Raw genomic sequence first — 27,115 nt, forward strand, 5'->3', positions numbered from 1 at the left:
CTAGAGATTAGATGCTACCCTACTTTCCAGAAAAGACTGGGCACACCATGAGTTGCACAATGATGGGACCAGGGTCCAAAAGCTGCTGAGAGGGAAGGACTGGTTGTGAATGCATTTTTGAAGGCTCCAAGCTGGAACTCTAGTGGCACCAAGCAGGGCAGATGCTGGTGGGGATGTTTGGGGAGATGTTGGTGAACACCTGCGCACCTGAGATGGGTAGGCATGGAGGAGAAATCGGCAGCCCATAGGGCTGTTGAAAGTGGTCTTATGTGAAAAGAGGCTCAGGTATGGGCACAGGAAATGACATCATTGCCTTGACAATGGATCAAACAGAACATGGAACCCTGGTATCCAGGCACCCACTTCACTGACCAAGCCATCCGAACTCACTTGGTTGGAGCCACTGGAGGGAGAAGGATGTTCTCCTGTGGTTGCAGACAATGCCGAGCCTCAGGCTCCCAGGAATCTCAGCGGGGCCAACTAGCCCTTTTGTGGATACACTGGGTGAGGCTTCATCTTAGACGCCAGAGCCTCTGGGGATTGTCGCAGAGGAGCTCAAGAGTAACAGTGAGTAGCACAGGGCAGGTGAGCCCAGCAGGCCCTCTAGTCTAATCCCTGGAATGGCCCAGGACTCCTATTCTGACTCTGTGTGTGTGTGTGTGTGTGTGTGTGTGTGTGTGTTTGTACTGATGGGAACTGTCCCATTGTGCTTTGACTCTAGTGTATTGGCACAAGTCATTTTTCTGTTTGTCACCATTTCCATTTTGAACCCACCATTCTTGGTCCCAACCCAGGGTGAAAATGATCAGAACACGGAGGAGCCCTTCAGGGTTCAGAGCCTTGAACCTTACAGGCAGGACCAGCTTAGGAATGAGCTCCTGCCTGTCATTTGTGGGAGGAACCTACATTTCAGCAGCAACATGGGGTTAATCTCCTGGGATTTCATCCCCACCCAGCAGGTGCTGGATCTCTTGTTCCCAAAACAGCCACCTTCTTCAGTCTTTACTCCTGGTGCCACTCCACATCCTCCAAGGGGACAAGAACCTCAGGTTCTGGATGGATGTTGTAGAATGCCCACAGAGCCAACTGCCAGGCTGGGTGGGGTGCAGTTGCTGGGCTTTGCTGATGTTGTCATCCCCCACAGTTCTTGGAACCTTCTGTGGCAGTGGCATCCAGGACCCCAGCAGCTGTGAGTAGCAGCTCCTCACTGCTTCACTCCAGCGAGCAGGTGGAAGACAGCCGCGTTGTTCACGTCCTCCTAGAGGGACAGAGCCTGAGGGAGACAAAGCGCATCCCGGTAAGCCCGACAGCAGGGCTGCCTCCTGGGTGTCCACACAGTGGAAGGCAGGAGACACAGCCAACCCCAGGGCTATGGTGGGAAATAAAGAAGAGAGAGGTCCGTCTTAAGGGCTTGACCTGAGGAGGGAGAGCATCAGCATGCCCAGCTTCAGTGGTGAGTGGGCCTGTGTATTGTGGGTTTTGCAGGCCAGAAGTGCAGACGGAAGTGCTGTGGACAGATGAAGGCAGAGATATGTCCAGGGTGCAGGCTGCAGTGCCTAGAACTTGGTATTATCAATGAGTGAAGTTGGAGCAGAGGAGGTGGCAGTGACTTGTCACATGTGTAGGAGGGGATGTGTTCCTGGTGGCAGGGAAGAGAACCTCCTTAGCATGACTAGGTGTAGGAATTTGGGGTCGGGATCACCTGGGGGGTCATGCCAAAGCTTCGGAATGTTAGGCTTTGCATGTATGTAAATACGGAGCTAAAGGGGTTCTTGGCAGAATTTCTATGGATGTGCAGTAGACACGCTAATGCTGCAGGTGTCCAGCTGCAGAGGAGACATGTTCAGTGACTGCCAGTGCTGAGTCAAGTACATCATTACAACCAGACCCGCACCGAGCTTCCAGAGGCCAGGGCCTCTCAAAGCTATCATGAAGCACTCAAGTGCACACTCTTGTATCTGAGTCTGTTTTGTGTCTTGGCAGTCAGGACCCAAATTTTTAGTGCATCTGCCTCTTCCACCCACAAAGGCAGCCTGCATCCCAGATCACACTTGGTGCGCAGATCCCTGGCCCATTGCTCTCATCTCAGTGAGATGAGAGTGTGTCTGTGCATAGGCAGTTTGGTCCTTTGACATGAGTGGAATGTGGCTCCCCAGGGGGAGGGGAGATGGCAGGTACAGGCAGATATTTGTACCAGGATTGTTCTAGTAGCACATTGCAAGAACCCAGGTGGTATATGGAGGACACACTCAGGTAGCAGGATAACAAGATTGTGCCCTTGTATATGTAGCTGAAATTTCTCCTGAATGTTTGACCACAGTCTTCTGGGTAGCTCTTCTAAAAGCCATTCTCTGATGACATTTGTCCCACCCTGATCCAGGTGACCTTTCAGGAGACGGTGACAAGCCTCATCCGCAGGGTCTTGGACCAAAATTTGTTGCAGCATGAGGATGTGGACAACTTTGAGCTGCTGTATATGATGTCTGAGGATGAGAGTAAGTAGGACAATCAGACAGTGGGGAGACATGATCCACAGTGGGCTCAGGATAACTGACAGCCAAGAGAAAGTGGGCCTTGGCCCCAAAATACCAAAGTGTGATGGGCCTGGCGGAGACTCTCAGGGGTTGTGGGTGTTTTGTGGTATAATCCTTGAGTGCCACCTAACAATTCTCTCCACTTCGCTCTGCAGAAATCAAGGTCTCTGACCACTCACTCGTGTGTCTGTCCATGAATCTGGGAATACAATATTTCATGGTGAGGAAACGCCCCCAGGTCAAGGGAAAGGAGGTAAACACCTACCTTATTCAAGCTGTGCATGTGCTGCCATTCCACTCCGACCTGAGGAAATAAGAAGCCTCAGCACCTGGACATATTTGCTGGAAGCCCATAGAGCCAACTGACAGTCTGGGGTGGCTTTCTGTTTCTGGGTTTGCTGATGTTCCATCCCCCACAGTTCTCAGAATCAACCTGCAAGTCCTCCAGGCCGCTTTCCCACAAGCAGGTGGGAGACACCTGCTTAATTCGTGTCCACTTAGAAACACAAAGTCCAGAGATGGCCAAGAGTGTTCTGGTAAGCCTGGGAGCAGGGGTGTCCCGTGGTGCTTACACCTGGGTGGGGAGCAGACACTGGTCCAATACCATGGACTACTCATGCCCTCTTGAATTTGGAGCTTCTGGATGATCAGGAGGATAGATGGGAATCAAGAAGGGAGAGGTCAGTGTGAAGGGCTGGAGCTGAGATGAGCGAGTGCAGCAGCTTGTCCACTGCCATGTCTGAGGGAGTCTGTGTGTCAGGTGGCAGCATGCAGTCCAGAAGGGCAGGGACAGGTATGGGTGACAGATGAGAATAGGACAGGAACTAGGTTGCAGGTTCCCTTGTATGGGATGCTGACGTCTATGGAGGAGGACAGCAGTGTGAGGTTCTCCATGTTCCTTGAACAAGGAGCTGAGAGAGTCTCTCTGCAGAGTCGATATGGATGTGGAGCAAGCACACTAAATGTCCAGGTAACCCAATGACCACCCTTGCCGGATGAGGTGGCCTCCTACATCCCAGCCAGCACTGAGCCTCTGGAGGCCAGGAGCTCTCGTGGCTATCTTTCAGCTCTCCTGTGTGTGGTCATGTTCCTGGGTCTGTTTTTGGCCCTGGCAATCCAGACCAAAGCCTCTAGGTTTTGTGCCTAGGCCATTCCCAATGCCGCCTGCATCCTCGGGCAGACCTGGGATCTTGGAGGCTATTGTCCCATTCCTCCCAACTTGTGGGATGAGATTGCATCTGTATGCAGGTAGTGGGGTCCTTTCACTCCGAGAGGAGTGCAGCTCCACAAAGAGCAATGGCAGGCCCAGGAAGTCCTATGTACAAGGATTGGGCTAGTAGCCTGTGGGAAGAGCCCACACGATGAGCAGGAGGTCAGCCTCGGGTAGTAGGGTCATGGATGTTGCCCTTGTATTTAGAGTGGAGGTGCCTCCAGAATGCCCCTGCCCACTGTCCTTGAGTAGTCACTTCAAGGCCCATTTCCTGAAGGCCTGTCTCCCATGCTGCTCCAGGTGACATGCCACGATAGGGCTCCTGTCGTCATCCGCAGCGCCCTCGACCTACACTTCCTTACTGAGGAGAATCCAGAGGATTATGAGCTGGGCCAAATCATCTCTCGCCGTCAGAGTAAGTGAGACAATCAGATAGCAGAGAGCAAGGGTCAGGATGTGGACTCAGGTCAACTCTTAGCAACAAAGACTAGTCTCTGACCCCCAAGAACACTCCAACAGGTGTGTTGGGTTCGTGCACAAAGCCAACTGCACTTCTGCTGGTGGAAGGTCTTGAGGTCCAATGGTATACCCCGGTGGATATTGCGGCTCCCCACCAGGTGCCCTCCCCTGGACATGAACAGGCATCCAAAGCTGACATCTTTGAGGAGTGAGGAGGAAAGCCTCTCTCCAGGAGCAGTATGTTTTCATGGTCTGGGATAGGAGTGGTTTCAAAGGAACATGGGAATGCATGGGCTAAAGAGGGAACTGGCATTTTGTGGACTGAAGCAGTACTATTGAAAGCCTTCTGTGTGACCAAAAAACCACTGCCTGGGCAGAGCATTGCCAGGATTCTAGCAAGCAGTAACAGGATGAAATTGGGAAGAAAACACAGCCTGGGAGACAGCCTGAATCATCTGTTTTTGCATAAATTCCATGGTCTTACGCACCTGAGTCCACTAGGCAAGGAGTGATCACAATAGCCAGGTTGTGATCCCTAACTAAAGTCAGATGAGGGCTTCCTGAGCACGTAGCCACAGAGCTCATCTGATAATAATGCCAGCGCTTTTTCGTTGGTTGGTTGGTTGGTTTTTGTGAGCCAAACACCACAGCAGCCATTATCCCAGCCTATGTACCCTGAAGACCACCATCCCTATGAGTTCTAGGATCACTTGTCTCCTATCTTAACCTACTGTTAGGTTAGTAGAGTCTATGGAAGAGGAAGTCTGTCTGGGGCCTTGGTAGCCTAAGAAATTCATAGCAGAGATCTCCACATCCAACCCAGAAGGGATGGAGAACAGGCTCTAGGTTAGAGGAGGGCGACAGGAAACACATGTTCAGAGGAAGGAGAAGCGGCTGTTGTATTCCCCCACTCGGGGTCATGGCACCACTGGGCCATACGCCATGTTGGAGGGAAGCAGTCCCTTTGCTGGTCTTTGGAACCATTGTTCTCAGTAGGGCAGTATTTGGAATGTGGCCTCCATTCTCAGAAGCCTGGTTCACATGGAGGCGGGCTCCACCAATGCAGAAACATGGCTCTAACGTGGTATCCGCGCTGGTCAGCCTGTCCTCACTGTGGCCATACTTGAGGAAAATAACTCAGAGGAGGAATCCTAGGCCTTTTTTCTCTGGGTTTCATAGCTTTCTCTTTGGTTGTGCACTGAGGCTGTCCATAAAGCTCTAGTGTGTGGCAGTGGAGAGCTCCTCAGCCCTTGCCACAAAGGCATAGACTGGGAGAGAGAGAACGAGGCTGGCAGAGAGGGAGAGAGAGAAAGATGGAGAGGGAGGACCTCTCCTTGGAGAAGGAGGATTCAGTGGAGCCAACAGGAACAAGGTACTGTTGCCCAGGGCACAACCCTGTTTAGGTCTTACTCCAACCATGCTCAACCTTTCTTCCAGTCCCTCCCACCCCCCAGTAGTGTATTCATCTTGAATGAGAATTTCATGTTGACATCAGAGCACTCACCATCCAATGCTTCCCTCCAAACCCACCTATGAAGATGGCTCATGTGGGGACTGAATCTTCGGCACAGGAGCCTTTTGTGGGAGATTTCAGATGCAAACCCTAGTGGTGTGCTTTGGCAGATGCAAGAGGACCTGAGATATTCTGGAGTCCAAAGCCTTCGGTAGGAACAGACATTAGGTCTGTTGAAGTGCTCTGCCTAGTTCTTCCTCAGGGAGGACTGTGGAGGCTGTCTTTGTTGGTATTGGTGCTGAATTGGAGAGCTCTCAGGTGTGTGGCTCTGGCCTTTTCTGGCACAGGCTCTCAGATGTTGGCGTGTCCTAGGGAGCACCTCCTGAGTGCCACCTTCTTTTTGTACACCCCTCTCTCCCCAGAGCTGAGGATTCCAGCAGAGGCCAACGTATTTTATGCCAAGAATCCTCACAAAAAATCCAACTTTGTGCTGAGGAAAAGGAGCCTCTCCCAAAAGAATGATGGGTGGATCGAGCCTCAACCTCCCTCTCGTCCTGCAAAGAAGGCTCCTGCCCTCCTGAGGATGCTTGCAAAACCATTCTGTTGCTGTGTGCCTGGGCGGGGCTGAGGCAGCCCAGGAATATTTACATTGATTACTATTTTCTTCAAAGTTTGAATCTATAGTTTGCCATTGTCCTTGACCTTGTTTAGTAACACAGTTGTTACTCTATCCTGTATTTGTTGTTTCCATTAATATATTATTATTATTTTAAAATATATATGTTTTTGTTACCTGATCTACTGTGATGATTTGAGTATACTAAATGTAGCAGTGATTCCTAAAGGACACATCCAAACCAACAGGAAGGAATGTTTCATTCTATCAGCAAGAACTTTGGTTTTTAGGAGTTTGGCAGATGGCATTATCTGAGTCAGTTTTCCAATGGGGGCAATGAAGTATCAGCTATGATGGTACAAACACAAACAAAGACACACAAACACACACAAGAGCACACACACTCACTGAGAGATAGATAGACAGATGGAGTTGGTCTCTGCTGAAATACTTTGGAGACATGGTTCTGATTTCTCCCCTTTTGGAGTATTTTCAATTGCACAAGGTGTCTTGCAAATGAACCCATGTCTGAGGAAGACATGCATGTGTACTTCACATGCCACTTTTCACATAGCAGGAAGGTCATGTAATATTTTTCATGCAGCTGTCTTTTGACTGTGAACCATCCCATGAGGTCAGCTGTGGAATTTTCAACTTGTAGCATCACAATGGGGATCCACTCTTTGGATTTGGGGATATTTCCGATTTTCTTGATTCAGATTGGAATGATATATATATATTAGTTTTTGATGAAAATTCTGCATTTGATGGTAATGAATGTCGTGCATCTAGGAATCTGTAGAGTGCAGACAATGAATGGATGCCTACTGTTTTCTGGACTGGTCTGAAAAGTCCTGTAGCATCTGAGCATGTGTGAGGGCTGTACAGGTCTTGCCAAAAGTCCAGGTCAGATGATCCTGCACAAAGCTGAACTCCTAGTGGTCTCCACAACAGTGTAAGGGCCAAGGAGAAACTCACTTCCACACAGAAATTGGGAAGCTACCTTATGAAGGTGATCATAGATACGGGATTATTAATATATCCAGGTTGGCATCTATTATTTTTTTAGCTTTTGACTTTCGCAGCTGTGGGCATCTTGACAACCATCAACTCCCTGTAAGCACAGACAACTCTATAAGAACCTGAGGATAAATTTCCCTGTGCATGTCCCCTTGTGAAACTGCTTAAGCACCGCCTGGTTTACACACAGGTGGAATTTCTAGGTCAAAGTGTGCATGTTTACTTCTTTGACTAAGCACTGCCAGGTGGCTCTTCTGCATAGCTCTACCTGTGGCCAGGATTGTATTATCTAGCTTTCTAACTTTTGCATGTTGAGTAGATACATAGTGGGAGCACACTGTTTTTGTTGGTATTTTTCTTGGTATCTATTCTGATGCTTTTCACTGGGGGATTTTTTCCTGTGAAAATGGGCTTCCTCTACTTGACCTTATTTTCTTCTTTTTAAAATTTTTTCAATGTGACTTTTTAATTTTAGTTTTATTAAAGACATTGCCCCTTGCTTGCATAGTCTATATCTAAAGCACTAGTCCTTGCTCCAAGGCCCAGCTTGCTCTCAGCTGCCCCAGGAGGGGAACAGTCTTTGGCGGTAGACAAGAGACGCCCCTGCAGGGGGCACAAGTGCTTTGGCCCTCTGGTGTCTTGCCAGCAGTGCTTCTCATGCTCACAGAGGGTTTCAGACACTGAGTCAATGGTCCAGGTGGTCTTTTGTTCAGTCTGATCTCAAATTGAGCTCCTCTGAGAGGTCATATTGAAGTCCTTGTGTGTACCTGACCCATCATTTTAAACAATATTCCAAGTTCACTTTTTGTGTGTACGTGGGTTCTGGGGATTGAACCCAGGGCCTTGAGCCTGTGAGGCAAGTGACCTACCTGAGCTACACCCTCAGAGACCCCTGTAAAAGTATTTCCCCTTTGCCTCGGGGTCTAAGTTGCCAAGGCTGACCTCAAACGTTCCTCTTGCCTCAGCCTCCCTGGTGGCTGGCATGACAGGCATGCACCTGGGACTGTCACACTCGAGCCTGTGATGGGAACTCATGTGCATCTGTCCAGGGCTGAGCATGGTTAGGCATAGCTGTGCTCCAGGCTCCCTGCAGGGCTGTGGAGGCTTCTGCTGCCCAGCAGCCCTGGTGCCATGGCCAGGGCTCCTCCCAGCCGAGGGCAGGCAGCTGCCCATTGCTGTAGGCTGACCTTATTTTCTTCTTATGGCACTCGTCCGTTCTCTGGAGTATGTTGTATGGTTTGTCCATTAGGAGTCTAACAGGTCCTCTAGAACCTTCAAACAATTAGTAAAATTCCTGAACAGTAAGTGAGCGCGAGCAGAAATTGGGCTAATATTTTGGGAAGAACAATGTTGGATGATATATTCATGGCTTGAATATATCATCCAACATGAAGTTATATTTTATTACTTACAAAATAATAAAATAATGAAGCAATACCATGGGCTGAGCTAAAATAGATCCTTAGGATCTTAGGCATTCTGTAATAAATCTGTGTCACTTGAAGTATAGAGTTGATCGACTCTGAGTAATGAAACAGAAGTAAAGGTATCAAAGCCAATGATCATCTGTTTCCAATGTTCTGTGATTTGGTTCAAGTGGTAAAGTGGTGATATTTATTAATAATGGATCGAATAGGTTCACAATTGTTTTAGAGTACAATGAGATGCCTTCAAACTTTAGGCTACATGGGCACATTTGAGAACGGTTCCAGCCATTCTCTCATCCTTTGGGTCATTCCCCTCCTATGTCCTGTGAGACATTTTCTATGTGAGGCTTTAAGAAGAAGAAGAGAATATTCTGTAAAGAAAACCTTGTGATCTGTGCAGTATGAAGTTGAATGGATTCATTCAGAAATCAGAAATTCTATTGAAAGATATTTATTGGCATGAGCCAAATAAAACCTATTTTTAGGCATCCTGGTGAAGACAAGGTTTTATCTTTATGTCTCATTTTCTATGTTTTGTTGTTGTTGTTGTTGTTAGAATGAAATTCATATGTTGCCAGACCATTCTATCAGATGTGTAACTAGATGCCATTTAAATTACCCACTTTTACATGGTAGACAGTTTTTAATGAACACTGCCTGTCTGCACCTTTTTTAAAAACAGGACTGGGATCAGAAGCCCAAATACCAATGGTTAGCTGGAGCATATTTTTCATTTGGCCTATCTGTCAGTATTCCCTGAGGTCATCTGTGCAATCAGCTTCGTTACTCCTGCTCCCTCACTGGATTTCATAGAAACCATATGCTATGTATGAATCAGGGACACCAATCCCACAACATAGCATTCTTGGAATATCCAAAGTCCCACTTTTCACTTCGCCATGCCTGAGATCAGCAGTAATATTTATCAGCAAATGTGAGATTTTCAAAGATCCAATTCTATGTGCTCCTTTCTCATAGAGCCTTAGGCAGGGATATAGCATACATAAATATTAAGTAAAGTCCATAGTTTTTAAAATGTCATCCATTGAATAGTTGACACATGTCTGAGATACTTTTTATTTTGGAGGAGGTATTATTTAATAGGGAATTCCAACAGCTACCTAATAGTGAAATGAGAAGTCTTGCATCCATTTTATTTTGTTTCTGATGATTTTTATGAGTAAGGGTAAGATACTTCCTTGTTCTGATGCAGATGTTGCCCACTTTTGTGAATGGATGCGGGGTGTCACCTACTACTTGCATATCTGCATATTGGGCTTGACACTGCTATCGTACTTGGTAGTTGGCAAAAAGTCAATACTGAAGTTAAGCTCTTGTGTTCTAGCAGCAGAGCTGAAGATCCTTGATGTGCCACCTTCTGCAATCCATGCTGCTCTCTTCATGTTCCTTATTGACTTCCTGGTGATGAGCATCATGGTCTCCTGGTCTTGAGAATGGCCAAGCATTGCTCTGTGAATGTGGAAGATGGGCATGTGGAAGGCTCCAGGGAGGAGGGATCATTGAACATGTACTCGAATCCATGTGCCTGTTGAATGACCTGTTTTTTTATTTTTGGGTTTTAAGGGAGACACTGCCCTAAAACACTTCTGTGCAGATGGGGATGCAGGCTTCTGCTTCACCTTGCAGGAAGCATTAACGAATCCTTTCCAGAAGACATGAGAAGAGAGAAGTGAGCCTCTGGTATCATGCAGGTTCCTTGCATTGCCCATGGGCTAGAAGAGAGAAGAGTTGCTTCATGAGATTTGATCCCCTTTTTCCTGAAAAGTTCCACACAGAGGTGAGTCCCCAGCATGTTTAGAAATCATTTCAGACACCTTTCTGGACGGAATTGAATCAGAGCCCCTGATGATGTGGAAGAGCTAAAGATGGGTTTGCTATGAATTTTCTATTTCATTCATCAGGGCCTGAGTCAAGTCAGTCATTGTGCTGTCAACACATGAGCTGCTGGTCAAATGTGAGGAAGTGGTCTTGCTTTATGAAAACACCACCCTGATTCAGTGAGCCAGAGGCAGCCTGCAGTCCCTGTTTTCCTGTAAAGGTAGATTGCTGTGGATGGCCTCTGGCCTCGTCATGCAGCCCTGCTCAGAGTAGGGGATTGAGGGACCAGGCAGATCCCTAGTTCCTTTTGACCTTTATTGCCATTGGGCCACCCCAGGGTCCTTGGACTCTACCTGGTCTTCTGGCCTGGGTCAGGGGATGTGAGGTTTGGAATCCCCCTCTGTGGCAGGATCCCAGCCCCCCAGCCACTTGAGGTCAGCACATCCTTCCCTAATTGTGTTAGAGTTGGAGACTTCTCCCACCCATCCTCATCCATGCTCATCCCACATTTTGTAGCTTGGCACCTGAGGACCTTTATTCATTGACTTAGTTGTTAGTGATGATGGTTACTAAGACTAAGTGACTCTTTCAAGTCACATCACTTGCATGGTAGGGCTAGAGCATGGATCTTCCTAATTGATTTCATGGGACTCTCTCATGGAAACTGTGACTGCTTCCTAAACACACACTCTACATTTGGAGTGTCAAAATTCTTGCCACTGCCTCCTTGGCAAGTGTATCTTGTCTTCTACGTGGGAATTTCACAAATATTTTCCTTTGGTTTGTGGAGGTCATGCAGAAGGGATTTCATTTGAAATAGCCCAAACAAGAAATACCAGTTGTCTTTTTCGCACATGGATGTGTGTAGTGAACACCCCTTTCTGTGTGCTTGCATGAGTTACTCCTTTGAATTTGTTGAAGAATGGTTGGCTGGGGAGCAAGTTAACGAGAGATGGATATCAATGGTTGTCAAGTATTCTGACGTGAAGAATGTATTGAGGATGTGAAGGCTTTTCTAGCCAGTTCCTATGGCTCAGTCAGGGATCAGTCAGAGGATTCTGTCTGGTAGACTCTTTGGCACAGATGTCAAAGTGGCCTGGTCTTACCCTGTCCAGGACTGAATGCTGAGCTTGAGTGGGAGCTTCTTGTCATTTCAAGCATTTCCATGAGTCTGTCCTCTGTTCTCTTGTATCCAAGTGGTTTCTAATAGGAAAGCAGAACAAAAATTGAAAGTATGGTGATTGATTATTTTTACCAATGTTATTTCAATCCACTTTGTTTAATACGAAATTACCTTTATGCTAGTAAGATTTCATATGTGAGGAAATAATGAAAATATTGGGGTTAGGGGATGAGAATATGCAAATCAAACATTTTTGAGCACCAAGACCCGTTTTTTGTTTTTGTTTTTGTTTTTTTTTAACTTAAATAATATTAAGTGCCAGAGGACCACCGCTGCCATTCAGCCTCAACAACCTCCAGGTCCAGCCTCCAGGTGGCCCATTTCACCAGGGTGTGTGGGACCACACTGTCCTGGGATGAGAGAACAGTACCCACGGATGTTGACATCTCACAGAGTAGATATTGCCAGTGACAGTAGGGAGCTATTGGCACATGAGGAAGGGAAGAGCTCTCAGGATGGCAAGAGGGGGCCGCTTCGAGACTCATTGGGTATGGCACGAGGCTGCTGGGTGTGGTGTTGGCCTGGGCCCACTGAGTGGGGCAGATCCGTGGTCTGTGTTTCTGTACCCTCCTCTGTAGCCTGTGTTGGCAGCAGATCAGGGAATTGCGATCAGAAGTGCTCCCAGTAACACAGGCACCAGCCCCCAGAGTGTGTGCCTATCCGTTTCCCCACCTGGCCTGACTTAGTGCCTGTCTTGCCTCAGGGCTGAGACCCTACAATCTCTGATGAGGGTGTCTGTGGTCCAGATCCAACCTGCATGGCCAACATGCTCAGACCTTCAGCTGGGTCCTAGGCTGCTGCAACCAAACTCTGTTAACTGGGTGGCCGACAACAGAGGAAGTGTCTTCCGTTGAGCTCCAGAGGCTCAACACAGTAGGTGTTGGGCTGTCCCAGTGCCATAACCCCTCCCAGGTTTCAAGGGGACTGTCTCCCCAACTCTCCCAGCCCTTGCCCACTCTCCTATTGCTGCCCACGATCTGTGGTTCCCATATGGGCATCCCGCCCTGGCTCCAACCTCACATATCCGGTCTCCCTGGTATCTGGGTCCAGACTCTCCTCTTCCTACAAGAATATCAGATATTGGATTTGGTCCCAGTTGATGCTGTGTTCCATCATGTGAGCTCTTAGCTTCATCACTGTGCAAAGACTCTTTTCCCACACAAGTTCGCACGGCTTTTGGCTGGCTAAGAATTTTCAGGCGACACTTTTCTAATGAGTACACTTTCCTTCCTTCCGATCTCCCACCAGTGAGCATTCCTCGCACCCTTGTCCTAGTTCCTTTATGGCAGTTTCCCTCCTTATGGCTGAGAGGACCTAGTGACCCCTGAATTCACACGTTCTCCTTAATCACCAACACACTGCAGAATTCTCCAGGGGGCCATATATGCTCCTGGAAGTTGGTGTTGGAAATAGTTCTCCATCCATTAATCACTCCCTCACTCACTAATGTCCTTGTGTCCTTGAGAAAGGCTCTCCCTTTCCTGGTTTTCCTGAATAGAAATCCTCTTGCCTCTTGGGTGAATAGGGTTATGGGTTGTGCAGAGGGTGTTGGTCCACTGAGCATCTTAGAGACTGTCCTTTATGGAGCCTAATGATCCTCACTGGGGAATGAGGCCAGGGTCCTAACTGTGGTTAGTTAGAGAGGGAAAGAAGGACAAGGGAAACTCAGATGTCCCTTCATGGCCCCTGGAGTTAGAGGACTTACCCCTTTGCACCTGGGATCAGGAGACCTCATTTCCTCGAGGACACGCACACTCAGACGTTAATCTTGAGTGTGGGTTCCTTTCTGGGGTCCAGGGCTGTTGTTAGCCACCAGGAATGACAGTGCTCTCCATGCTGAGTGGAGCCATTTTTGCCAGGAAAGAGAGCCCATGGTCACGCCTTGTGCAAAGCATCCCACGCCAGGGGCTCCCATGCCTACATTCCTGTCCTGAAAGGAAGCCACTCAGAGGCAAGGTGGGTCCAACCACCTCCCATGTGTTCACTCATCACTGTGTTCCAGCAGTCACCCCAGTGAACAGTCCTGATGGGATTGGATGTGGCTCAGAATGTCACCCTCATGAGCTCTACCCTGCCGCAGCTGCAGTTCTGCAGTGGGAGAAACTCAAAACCTCAAAACACATGCACATGAAAGAAAAGAGCAAGAGCCAGAGCCCAAACAGGCCAGGTGTGGCAAAGACAGCTGGAGTGCCTAGGTTGGGACTCAGAATTATGTCAGTGGGGTGGCATTGCTGCTGGCACCAGCATGATAACCGAGAGCCAGCCCTGCTCATTTTGGGGAGCAGTGTGTTGGGGAAGGCAGCAGAAATTGAGAGGCAGGATTGAGTTTGGCCCTAGGAGGAGGTTGGGTAAGAGGCCAGTGTGGGTTGGAGAGCCTGGGCAGATAGACAGAGGCCAGGGCACACCCCAAAGCCTGGAGACTGCACTTGATGTCCAGGGTTGTGAAACACCACTTCCCCTCTTACTCACAACTGAGAGCAAGGGGCATTGATGAGTTCAGTTTGTGTGCGGCTGCATCCAAGGTGGCTCGGCTAGGAACCTCTGTTTCCTTGACTCAGGAGGCTGGGAGTCCAGGCTCCACTGAGGCTCGGCTGGGAGGATCGGAGTCTGAGTTTATGCCTGTGTTCCCTGTAGGATCCATGTTGGCTGAGCCTCAGTGTTTTTGTAATGAGAGGATGGGTGACCGTCATGTCTTTATCACAGGACACACTTGCTAAATGGATTTGTTTGCTCTGAGGAGGAAAGAGAGAGGGGGGAGTGGTGCTGGAGACAGGGATGCAGACAGGGGTCATGGACTTGGCATAACTCAGTCTTGGAGGTGATATCCCATCACCTGTACCCACTTCAATTCCCATGAATCCAGAGGCTGAGCCCCCTTGAGGTGAGGGGTGAACCGGTTCTGGGCAGCAGGATGCTGTGGTACCTCGGAGTCTCTGTGAGACCCCAACACTAGACACACTTGGCCCTTTTGAAATCTTAGGAGAAGCCTTGGGAAGTTGTATGGCAGAGGGGAGCAGCCTCTGCATCTCAGTCCCCTCCAACTTGCCATGGTGTAGAGAGGGAACTGCAGCCACGATGGGACGGACATTGGCCATGTCCCTGTGTGGGACACAGGCCTGATTGAGTTAGGGTGCATTCTTTGTCTCTCCCTTTCTTGTGATTATCCCATCTCTACATTTGTGCTTTAGCCACCTGTGAGTCCCATCTCTGGTTTCAGAGAGAACAGAGGGTGTTATGGGCCAATAGACACAATAAACCCTAGAGATTAGATGCTACCCTACTTTCCAGAAAAGACTGGGCACACCATGAGTTGCACAATGATGGGACCAGGGTCCAAAAGCTGCTGAGAGGGAAGGACTCGTTGTGAATGCATTTTTGAAGGCTCCAAGCTGGAACTCTAGTGGCACCAAGCAGGGCAGATGCTGGTGGGGATGTTTGGGGAGTTGTTGGTGAACACCTGCGCACCTGAGATGGGTAGGCATGGAGGAGAAATCGGCAGCCCATAGGGCTGTTGAAAGTGGTCTTATGTGAAAAGAGGCTCAGGTATGGGCACAGGAAATGACATCATTGCCTTGACAATGGATCAAACAGAACATGGAACCCTGGTATCCAGGCACCCACTTCACTGACCAAGCCATCCGAGCTCACTTGGTTGGAGCCACTGGAGGGAGAAGGATGTTCTCCTGTGGTTGCAGACAATGCCGAGCCTCAGGCTCCCAGGAATCTCAGGGGGGCCAACTAGCCCTTTTGTGGATACACTGGGTGAGGCTTCATCTTAGACGCCAGAGCCTCTGGCGATTGTCGCAGAGGAGCTCAAGAGTAACAGTGAGTAGCACAGGGCAGGTGAGCCCAGCAGGCCCTCTAGTCTGATCCCTGATGAATGGCCCAGGACTCCTATTCTGACTCTGTGTGTGTGTGTGTGTGTGTGTGTGTGTGTGTGTGTGTGTGTGTTTGTACTGATGGGAACTGTCCCATTGTGCTTTGACTCTAGTGTATTGGCACAAGTCATTTTTCTGTTTGTCACCATTTCCATTTTGAACCCACCATTCTTGGTCCCAACCCAGGGTGAAAATGATCAGAACACGGAGGAGCCCTTCAGGGTTCAGAGCCTTGAACCTTACAGGCAGGACCAGCTTAGGAATGAGCTCCTGCCTGTCATTTGTGGGAGGAACCTACATTTCAGCAGCAACATGGGGTTAATCTCCTGGGATTTCATCCCCACCCAGCAGGTGCTGGATCTCTTGTTCCCAAAACAGCCACCTTCTTCAGTCTTTACTCCTGGTGCCACTCCACATCCTCCAAGGGGACAAGAACCTCAGGTTCTGGATGGATGTTGTAGAATGCCCACAGAGCCAACTGCCAGGCTGGGTGGGGTGCAGTTGCTGGGCTTTGCTGATGTTGTCATCCCCCACAGTTCTTGGAACCTTCTGTGGCAGTGGCATCCAGGACCCCAGCAGCTGTGATTAGCAGCTCCTCACTGCTTCACTCCAGCGAGCAGGTGGAAGACAGCCGCGTTGTTCACGTCCTCCTAGAGGGACAGAGCCTGAGGGAGACAAAGTGCATCCCGGTAAGCCCGACAGCAGGGCTGCCTCCTGGGTGTCCACACAGTGGAAGGCAGGAGACACAGCCAACCCCAGGGCTATGGTGGGAAATAAAGAAGAGAGAGGTCCGTCTTAAGGGCTTGACCTGAGGAGGGAGAGCATCAGCATGCCCAGCTTCAGTGGTGAGTGGGCCTGTGTATTGTGGGTTTTGCAGGCCAGAAGTGCAGACGGAAGTGCTGTGGACAGATGAAGGCAGAGATATGTCCAGGGTGCAGGCTGCAGTGCCTAGAACTTGGTATTCTCAATGAGTGAAGTTGGAGCAGAGGAGGCGGCAGTGACTTGTCACATGTGTAGGAGGGGATGTGTTCCTGGTGGCAGGGAAGAGAACCTCCTTAGCATGACTAGGTGTAGGAATTTGGGGTCGGGATCACCTGGGGGGTCATGCCAAAGCTTCGGAATGTTAGGCTTTGCATGTAGGTAAATACGGAGCTAAAGGGGTTCTTGGCAGAATTTCTATGGATGTGCAGTAGACGCGCTAATGCTGCAGGTGTCCAGCTGCAGAGGAGACATGTTCAGTGACTGCCAGTGCTGAGTCAAGTACATCATTACAACCAGACCCACACCGAGCTTCCAGAGGCCAGGGCCTCTCAAAGCTATCATGAAGCACTCAAGTGCACACTCTTGTATCTGAGTCTGTTTTGTGTCGTGGCAGTCAGGACCCAAATTTTCAGTGCATCTGCCTCTTCCACCCACAAAGGCAGCCTGCATCCCAGATCACACTTGGTGCGCAGATCCCTGGCCCATTGCTCTCATCTCAGTGAGATGAGAGTGTGTCTGTGCATAGGCAGTTTGGTCCTTTGACATGAGTGGAATGTGGCTCCCCAGGGGGAGGGGAGATGGCAGGTACAGGCAGATATTTGTACCAGGATTGTTCTAGTAGCACATTGCAAGAACCCAGGTGGTATATGGAGGACACACTCAGGTAGCAGGATAACAAGATTGTGCCCTTGTATATGTAGCTGAGATTTCTCCTGAATGTTTGACCACAGTCTTCTGGGTAGCTCTTCTAAAAGCCATTCTCTGATGACATTTGTCCCACCCTGATCCAGGTGACCTTTCAGGAGACGGTGACAAGCCTCATCCGCAGGGCCTTGGACCAAAATTTGTTGCAGCATGAGGATGTGGACAACTTTGAGCTGCTGTATATGATGTCTGAGGATGAGAGTAAGTAGGACAATCAGACAGTGGGGAGACATGATCCACAGTGGGCTCAGGATAACTGACAGCCAAGAGAAAGTGGGCCTTGGCCCCAAAATACCAAAGTGTGATGGGCCTGGCGGAGACTCTCAGGGGTTGTGGGTGTTTTGTGGTATAATCCTTGAGTGCCACCTAACAATTCTCTCCACTTCGCTCTGCAGAAATCAAGGTCTCTGACCACTCACTCGTGTGTCTGTCCATGAATCTGGGAATACAATCTTTCATGGTGAGGAAACGCCCCCAGGTCAAGGGAAAGGAGGTAAACACCTACCTTATTCAAGCTGTGCATGTGCTGCCATTCCACTCCGACCTGAGGAAATAAGAAGCCTCAGCACCTGGACATATTTGCTGGAAGCCCATAGAGCCAACTGACAGTCTGGGGTGGCTTTCTGTTTCTGGGTTTGCTGATGTTCCATCCCCCACAGTTCTCAGAATCAACCTGCAAGTCCTCCAGGCCGCTTTCCCACAAGCAGGTGGGAGACACCTGCTTAATTCGTGTCCACTTAGAAACACAAAGTCCAGAGATGGCCAAGAGTTTTCTGGTAAGCCTGGGAGCAGGGGTGTCCCGTGGTGCTTACACCTGGGTGGGGAGCAGACACTGGTCCAATACCATGGACTACTCATGCCCTCTTGAATTTGGAGCTTCTGGATGATCAGGAGGATAGATGGGAATCAAGAAGGGAGAGGTGAGTGTGAAGGGCTGGAGCTGAGATGAGCGAGTGCAGCAGCTTGTCCACTGCCATGTCTGAGGGAGTCTGTGTGTCAGGTGGCAGCATGCAGTCCAGAAGGGCAGGGACAGGTATGGGTGACAGATGAGAATAGGACAGGAACTAGGTTGCAGGTTCCCTTGTATGGGATGCTGACGTCTATGGAGGAGGACAGCAGTGTGAGGTTCTCCATGTTCCTTGAACAAGGAGCTGAGAGAGTCTCTCTGCAGAGTCGATATGGATGTGGAGCAAGCACACTAAATGTCCAGGTAACCCAATGACCACACTTGCCGGATGAGGTGCCCTCCTACATCCCAGCCAGCACTGAGCCTCTGGAGGCCAGGAGCTCTCGTGGCTATCTTTCAGCTCTCCTGTGTGTGGTCATGTTCCTGGGTCTGTTTTTGGCCCTGGCAATCCAGACCAAAGCCTCTAGGTTTTGTGCCTACGCCATTCCCAATGCCGCCTGCATCCTCGGGCAGACCTGGGATCTTGGAGGCTATTGTCCCATTCCTCCCAACTTGTGGGATGAGATTGCATCTGTATGCAGGTAGTGGGGTCCTTTCACTCCGAGAGGAGTGCAGCTCCACAAAGAGCAATGGCAGGCCCAGGAAGTCCTATGTACAAGGATTGGGCTAGTAGCCTGTGGGAAGAGCCCACAGGATGAGCAGGAGGTCAGCCTCGGGTAGTAGGGTCATGGATGTTGCCCTTGTATTTAGAGTGGAGGTGCCTCCAGAATGCCCCTGCCCACTGTCCTTGAGTAGTCACTTCAAGGCCCACTTCCTGAAGGCCTGTCTCCCATGCTGCTCCAGGTGACCTGCCACGATAGGGCTCCTGTCGTCATCCGCAGCGCCCTCGACCTACACTTCCTTACTGAGGAGAATCCAGAGGATTATGAGCTGGGCCAAATCATCTCTCGCCGTCAGAGTAAGTGAGACAATCAGATAGCAGAGAGCAAGGGTCAGGATGTGGACTCAGGTCAACTCTTAGCAACAAAGACTAGTCTATGACCCCCAAGAACACTCCAACAGGTGTGTTGGGTTCGTGCACAAAGCCAACTGCACTTCTGCTGGTGGAAGGTCTTGAGGTCCAATGGTATACCCCAGTGGATATTGCGGCTCCCCACCAGGTGCCCTCCCCTGGACATGAACAGGCATCCAAAGCTGACATCTTTGAGGAGTGAGGAGGAAAGCCTCTCTCCAGGAGCAGTATGTTTTCATGGTCTGGGATAGGAGTGGTTTCAAAGGAACATGGGAATGCATGGGCTAAAGAGGGAACTGGCATTTTGTGGACTGAAGCAGTATTATTGAAAGCCTTCTGTGTGACCAAAAAACCACTGCCTGGGCAGAGCACTGCCAGGATTCTAGCAAGCAGTAACAGGATGAAATTGGGAAGAAAACACAGCCTGGGAGACAGACTGAATCATCTGTTTTTGCATAAATTCCATGGTCTTACGCACCTGAGTCCACTAGGCAAGGAGTGATCACAATAGCCAGGTTGTGATCCCTAACTAAAGTCAGATGAGGGCTTCCTGAGCACGTAGCCACAGAGCTCATCTGATAATAATGCCAGCGCTTTTTCGTTGGTTGGTTGGTTGGTTTTTGTGAGCCAAACACCACAGCAGCCATTATCCCAGCCTATGTACCCTGAAGACCACCATCCCTATGAGTTCTAGGATCACTTGTCTCCTATCTTAACCTACTGTTAGGTTAGTAGAGTCTATGGAAGAGGAAGTCTGTCTGGGGCCTTGGTAGCCTAAGAAATTCATAGCAGAGATCTCCACATCCAACCCAGAAGGGATGGAGAACAGGCTCTAGGTTAGAGGAGGGCAACAGGAAACACATGTTCAGAGGAAGGAGAAGTGGCTGTTGTATTCCCCCACTCGGGGTCATGGCACCACTGGGCCATACACCATGTTGGAGGGAAGCAGTCCCTTTGCTGGTCTTTGGAACCATTGTTCTCAGTAGGGCAGTATTTGGAATGTGGCCTCCATTCTCAGAAGCCTGGTTCACATGGAGGCGGGCTCCACCAACGCAGAAGCATGGCTCTAACGTGGTATCCGTGCTGGTCAGCCTGTCCTCACTGTGGCCATACTTGAGGAAAATAACTCAGAGGAGGAATCCTCGGCCTTTTTTCTCTGGGTTTCATAGCTTTCTCTTTGGTTGTGCACTGAGGCTGTCCATAAAGCTCTAGTGTGTGGCAGTGGAGAGCTCCTCAGCCCTTGCCACAAAGGCATAGACTGGGAGAGAGAGAACGAGGCTGGCAGAGAGGGAGAGAGAGAAAGATGGAGAGGGAGGACCTCTCCTTGGAGAATGAGGATTCAGTGGAGCCAACAGGAACAAGGTACTGTTGCCCAGGGCACAACCCTGTTTAGGTCTTACTCCAACCATGCTCAACCTTTCTTCCAGTCCCTCCCACCCCCCAGTAGTGTATTCATCTTGAATGAGAATTTCTTGTTGACATCAGAGCACTCACCATCCAATGCTTCCCTCCAAACCCACCTATGAAGATGGCTCATGTGGGGACTGAATCTTCGGCACAGGAGCCTTTTGTGGGAGATTTCAGATGCAAACCCTAGTGGTGTGCTTTGGCAGATGCAAGAGGACCTGAGATATTCTGGAGTCCAAAGCCTTCGGTAGGAACAGACATTAGGTCTGTTGAAGTGCTCTGCCTAGTTCTTCCTCAGGGAGGACTGTGGAGGCTGTCTTTGTTGGTATTGGTGCTGAATTGGAGAGCTCTCAGGTGTGTGGCTCTGGCCTTTTCTGGCACAGGCTCTCAGATGTTGGCGTGTCCTAGGGAGCACCTCCTGAGTGCCACCTTCTTTTTGTACACCCCTCTCTCCCCAGAGCTGAGGATTCCAGCAGAGGCCAACGTATTTTATGCCAAGAATCCTCACAAAAAATCCAACTTTGTGCTGAGGAAAAGGAGCCTCTCCCAAAAGAATGATGGGTGGATCGAGCCTCAACCTCCCTCTCGTCCTGCAAAGAAGGCTCCTGCCCTCCTGAGGATGCTTGCAAAACCATTCTGTTGCTGTGTGCCTGGGCGGGGCTGAGGCAGCCCAGGAATATTTACATTGATTACTATTTTCTTCAAAGTTTGAATCTATAGTTTGCCATTGTCCTTGACCTTGTTTAGTAACACAGTTGTTACTCTATCCTGTATTTGTTGTTTCCATTAATATATTATTATTATTTTAAAATATATATGTTTTTGTTACCTGATCTACTGTGATGATTTGAGTATACTAAATGTAGCAGTGATTCCTAAAGGACACATCCAAACCAACAGGAAGGAATGTTTCATTCTATCAGCAAGAACTTTGGTTTTTAGGAGTTTGGCAGATGGCATTATCTGAGTCAGTTTTCCAATGGGGGCAATGAAGTATCAGCTATGATGGTACAAACACAAACAAAGACACACAAACACACACAAGAGCACACACACTCACTGAGAGATAGATAGACAGATGGAGTTGGTCTCTGCTGAAATACTTTGGAGACATGGTTCTGATTTCTCCCCTTTTGGAGTATTTTCAATTGCACAAGGTGTCTTGCAAATGAACCCATGTCTGAGGAAGACATGCATGTGTACTTCACATGCCACTTTTCACATAGCAGGAAGGTCATGTAATATTTTTCATGCAGCTGTCTTTTGACTGTGAACCATCCCATGAGGTCAGCTGTGGAATTTTCAACTTGTAGCATCACAATGGGGATCCACTCTTTGGATTTGGGGATATTTCCGATTTTCTTGATTCAGATTGGAATGATATATATATTAGTTTTTGATGAAAATTCTGCATTTGATGGTAATGAATGTCGTGCATCTAGGAATCTGTAGAGTGCAGACAATGAATGGATGCCTACTGTTGTCTGGACTGGTCTGAAAAGTCCTGTAGCATCTGAGCATGTGTGAGGGCTGTACAGGTCTTGCCAAAAGTCCAGGTCAGATGATCCTGCACAAAGCTGAACTCCTAGTGGTCTCCACAACAGTGTAAGGGCCAAGGAGAAACTCACTTCCACACAGAAGTTGGGAAGCTACCTTATGAAGGTGATCATAGATACGGGATTATTAATATATCCAGGTTGGCATCTATTATTTTTTTAGCTTTTGACTTTCGCAGCTGTGGGCATCTTGACAACCATCAACTCCCTGTAAGCACAGACAACTCTATAAGAACCTGAGGATAAATTTCCCTGTGCATGTCCCCTTGTGAAACTGCTTAAGCACCGCCTGGTTTACACACAGGTGGAATTTCTAGGTCAAAGTGTGCATGTTTACTTCTTTGACTAAGCACTGCCAGGTGGCTCTTCTGCATAGCTCTACCTGTGGCCAGGATTGTATTATCTAGCTTTCTAACTTTTGCATGTTGAGTAGATACATAGTGGGAGCACACTGTTTTTGTTGGTATTTTTCTTGGTATCTATTCTGATGCTTTTCACTGGGGGATTTTTTCCTGTGAAAATGGGCTTCCTCTACTTCACCTTATTTTCTTCTTTTTAAAATTTTTTCAATGTGACTTTTTAATTTTAGTTTTATTAAAGACATTGCCCCTTTGCTTGCATAGTCTATATCTAAAGCACTAGTCCTTGCTCCAAGGCCCAGCTTGCTCTCAGCTGCCCCAGGAGGGGAACAGTCTTTGGCGGTAGACAAGAGACGCCCCTGCAGGGGGCACAAGTGCTTTGGTCCTCTGGTGTCTTGCCAGCAGTGCTTCCCATGCTCACAGAGGGTTTCAGACACTGAGTCAATGGTCCAGGTGGTCTTTTGTTCAGTCTGATCTCAAATTGAGCTCCTCTGAGAGGTCATATTGAAGTCCTTGTGTGTACCTGACCCATCATTTTAAACAATATTCCAAGTTCACTTTTTGTGTGTACGTGGGTTCTGGGGATTGAACCCAGGGCCTTGAGCCTGTGAGGCAAGTGACCTACCTGAGCTACACCCTCAGAGACCCCTGTAAAAGTATTTCCCCTTTGCCTCGGGGTCTAAGTTGCCAAGGCTGACCTCAAACGTTCCTCTTGCCTCAGCCTCCCTGGTGGCTGGCATGACAGGCATGCACCTGGGACTGTCACACTCAAGCCTGTGATGGGAACTCATGTGCATCTGTCCAGGGCTGAGCATGGTTAGGCAGAGCTGTGCTCCAGGCTCCCTGCAGGGCTGTGGAGGCTTCTGCTGCCCAGCAGCCCTGGTGCCATGGCCAGGGCTCCTCCCAGCCGAGGGCAGGCAGCTGCCCATTGCTGTAGGCTGACCTTATTTTCTTCTTATGGCACTCGTCCGTTCTCTGGAGTATGTTGTATGGTTTGTCCATTAGGAGTCTAACAGGTCCTCTAGAACCTTCAAACAATTAGTAAAATTCCTGAACAGTAAGTGAGCGCGCGCAGAAATTGGGCTAATATTTTGGGAAGAACAATGTTGGATGATATATTCATGGCTTGAATATATCATCCAACATGAAGTTATATTTTATTACTTACAAAATAATAAAATAATGAAGCAATACCATGGGCTGAGCTAAAATAGATCCTTAGGATCTTAGGCATTCTGTAATAAATCTGTGTCACTTGAAGTATAGAGTTGATCGACTCTGAGTAATGAAACAGAAGTAAAGGTATCAAAGCCAATGATCATCTGTTTCCAATTTTCTGTGATTTGGTTCAAGTGGTAAAGTGGTGATATTTATTAATAATGGATCGAATAGGTTCATAATTGTTTTAGAGTACAATGAGATGCCTTCAAACTTTAGGCTACATGGGCACATTTGAGAACGGTTCCAGCCATTCTCTCATCCTTTGGGTCATTCCCCTCCTATGTCCTGTGAGACATTTTCTATGTGAGGCTTTAAGAAGAAGAAGAGAATATTCTGTAAAGAAAACCTTGTGATCTGTGCAGTATGAAGTTGAATGGATTCATTCAGAAATCAGAAATTCTATTGAAAGATATTTATTGGCATGAGCCAAATAAAACCTATTTTTAGGCATCCTGGTGAAGACAAGGTTTTATCTTTATGTCTCATTTTCTATGTTTTGTTGTTGTTGTTGTTAGAATGAAATTCATATGTTGCCAGACCATTCTATCAGATGTGTAACTAGATGCCATTTAAATTACCCACTTTTACATGGTAGACAGTTTTTAATGAACACTGCCTGTCTGCACCTTTTTTAAAAACAGGACTGGGATCAGAAGCCCAAATACCAATGGTTAGCTGGAGCATATTTTTCATTTGGCCTATCTGTCAGTATTCCCTGAGGTCATCTGTGCAATCAGCTTCGTTACTCCTGCTCCCTCACTGGATTTCATAGAAACCATATGCTATGTATGAATCAGGGACACCAATCCCACAACATAGCATTCTTGGAATATCCAAAGTCCCACTTTTCACTTCGCCATGCCTGAGATCAGCAGTAATATTTATCAGCAAATGTGAGATTTTCAAAGATCCAATTCTATGTGCTCCTTTCTCATAGAGCCTTAGGCAGGGATATAGCATACATAAATATTAAGTAAAGTCCATAGTTTTTAAAATGTCATCCATTGAATAGTTGACACATGTCTGAGATACTTTTTATTTTGGAGGAGGTATTATTTAATAGGGAATTCCAACAGCTACCTAATAGTGAAATGAGAAGTCTTGCATCCATTTTATTTTGTTTCTGATGATTTTTATGAGTAAGGGTAAGATACTTCCTTGTTCTGATGCAGATGTTGCCCACTTTTGTGAATGGATGCGGGGTGTCACCTACTACTTGCATATCTGCATATTGGGCTTGACACTGCTATCCTACTTGGTAGTTGGCAAAAAGTCAATACTGAAGTTAAGCTCTTGTGTTCTAGCAGCAGAGCTGAAGATCCTTGATGTGCCACCTTCTGCAATCCATGCTGCTCTCTTCATGTTCCTTATTGACTTCCTGGTGATGAGCATCATGGTCTCCTGGTCTTGAGAATGGCCAAGCATTGCTCTGTGAATGTGGAAGATGGGCATGTGGAAGGCTCCAGGGAGGAGGGATCATTGAACATGTACTCGAATCCATGTGCCTGTTGAATGACCTGTTTTTTTATTTTTGGGTTTTAAGGGAGACACTGCCCTAAAACACTTCTGTGCAGCTGGGGATGCAGGCTTCTGCTTCACCTTGCAGGAAGCATTAACGAATCCTTTCCAGAAGACACGAGAAGAGAGAAGTGAGCCTCTGGTATCATGCAGGTTCCTTGCATTGCCCATGGGCTAGAAGAGAGAAGAGTTGCTTCATGAGATTTGATCCCCTTTTTCCTGAAAAGTTCCACACAGAGGTGAGTCCCCAGCATGTTTAGAAATCATTTCAGACACCTTTCTGGACGGAATTGAATCAGAGCCCCTGATGATGTGGAAGAGTTAAAGATGGGTTTGCTATGAATTTTCTATTTCATTCATCAGGGCCTGAGTCAAGTCAGTCATTGTGCTGTCAACACATGAGCTGCTGGTCAAATGTGAGGAAGTGGTCTTGCTTTATGAAAACACCACCCTGATTCAGTGAGCCAGAGGCAGCCTGCAGTCCCTGTTTTCCTGTAAAGGCAGATTGCTGTGGATGGCCTCTGGCCTCGTCATGCAGCCCTGCTCAGAGTAGGGGATTGAGGGACCAGGCAGATCCCTAGTTCCTTTTGACCTTTATTGCCATTGGGCCACCCCAGGGTCCTTGGACTCTACCTGGTCTTCTGGCCTGGGTCAGGGGATGTGAGGTTTGGAATCCCCCTCTGTGGCAGGATCCCAGCCCCCCAGCCACTTGAGGTCAGCACATCCTTCCCTAATTGTGTTAGAGTTGGAGACTTCTCCCACCCATCCTCATCCATGCTCATCCCACATTTTGTAGCTTGGCACCTGAGGACCTTTATTCATTGACTTAGTTGTTAGTGATGATGGTTACTAAGACTAAGTGACTCTTTCAAGTCACATCACTTGCATGGTAGGGCTAGAGCATGGATCTTCCTAATTGATTTCATGGGACTCTCTCATGGAAACTGTGACTGCTTCCTAAACACACACTCTACATTTGGAGTGTCAAAATTCTTGCCACTGCCTCCTTGGCAAGTGTATCTTGTCTTCTACGTGGGAATTTCACAAATGTTTTCCTTTGGTTTGTGGAGGTCATGCAGAAGGGATTTCATTTGAAATAGCCCAAACAAGAAATACCAGTTGTCTTTTTCGCACATGGATGTGTGTAGTGAACACCCCTTTCTGTGTGCTTGCATGAGTTACTCCTTTGAATTTGTTGAAGAATGGTTGGCTGGGGAGCAAGTTAACGAGAGATGGATATCAATGGTTGTCAAGTATTCTGACGTGAAGAATGTATTGAGGATGTGAAGGCTTTTCTAGCCAGTTCCTATGGCTCAGTCAGGGATCAGTCAGAGGATTCTGTCTGGTAGACTCTTTGGCACAGATGTCAAAGTGGCCTGGTCTTACCCTGTCCAGGACTGAATGCTGAGCTTGAGTGGGAGCTTCTTGTCATTTCAAGCATTTCCATGAGTCTGTCCTCTGTTCTCTTGTATCCAAGTGGTTTCTAATAGGAAAGCAGAACAAAAATTGAAAGTATGGTGATTGATTATTTTTACCAATGTTATTTCAATCCACTTTGTTTAATACGAAATTACCTTTATGCTAGTAAGATTTCATATGTGAGGAAATAATGAAAATATTGGGGTTAGGGGATGAGAATATGCAAATCAAACATTTTTGAGCACCAAGACCCGTTTTTTGTTTTTGTTTTTTTTTTTTTAACTTAAATAATATTAAGTGCCAGAGGACCACCGCTGCCATTCAGCCTCAACAACCTCCAGGTCCAGCCTCCAGGTGGCCCATTTCACCAGGGTGTGTGGGACCACACTGTCCTTGGATGAGAGAACAGTA

The sequence above is a fragment of the Urocitellus parryii genome, chromosome Y, assembly GCF_045843805.1.
Source record: "Urocitellus parryii isolate mUroPar1 chromosome Y, mUroPar1.hap1, whole genome shotgun sequence".
Lineage (NCBI taxonomy): Eukaryota > Metazoa > Chordata > Mammalia > Rodentia > Sciuridae > Urocitellus > Urocitellus parryii.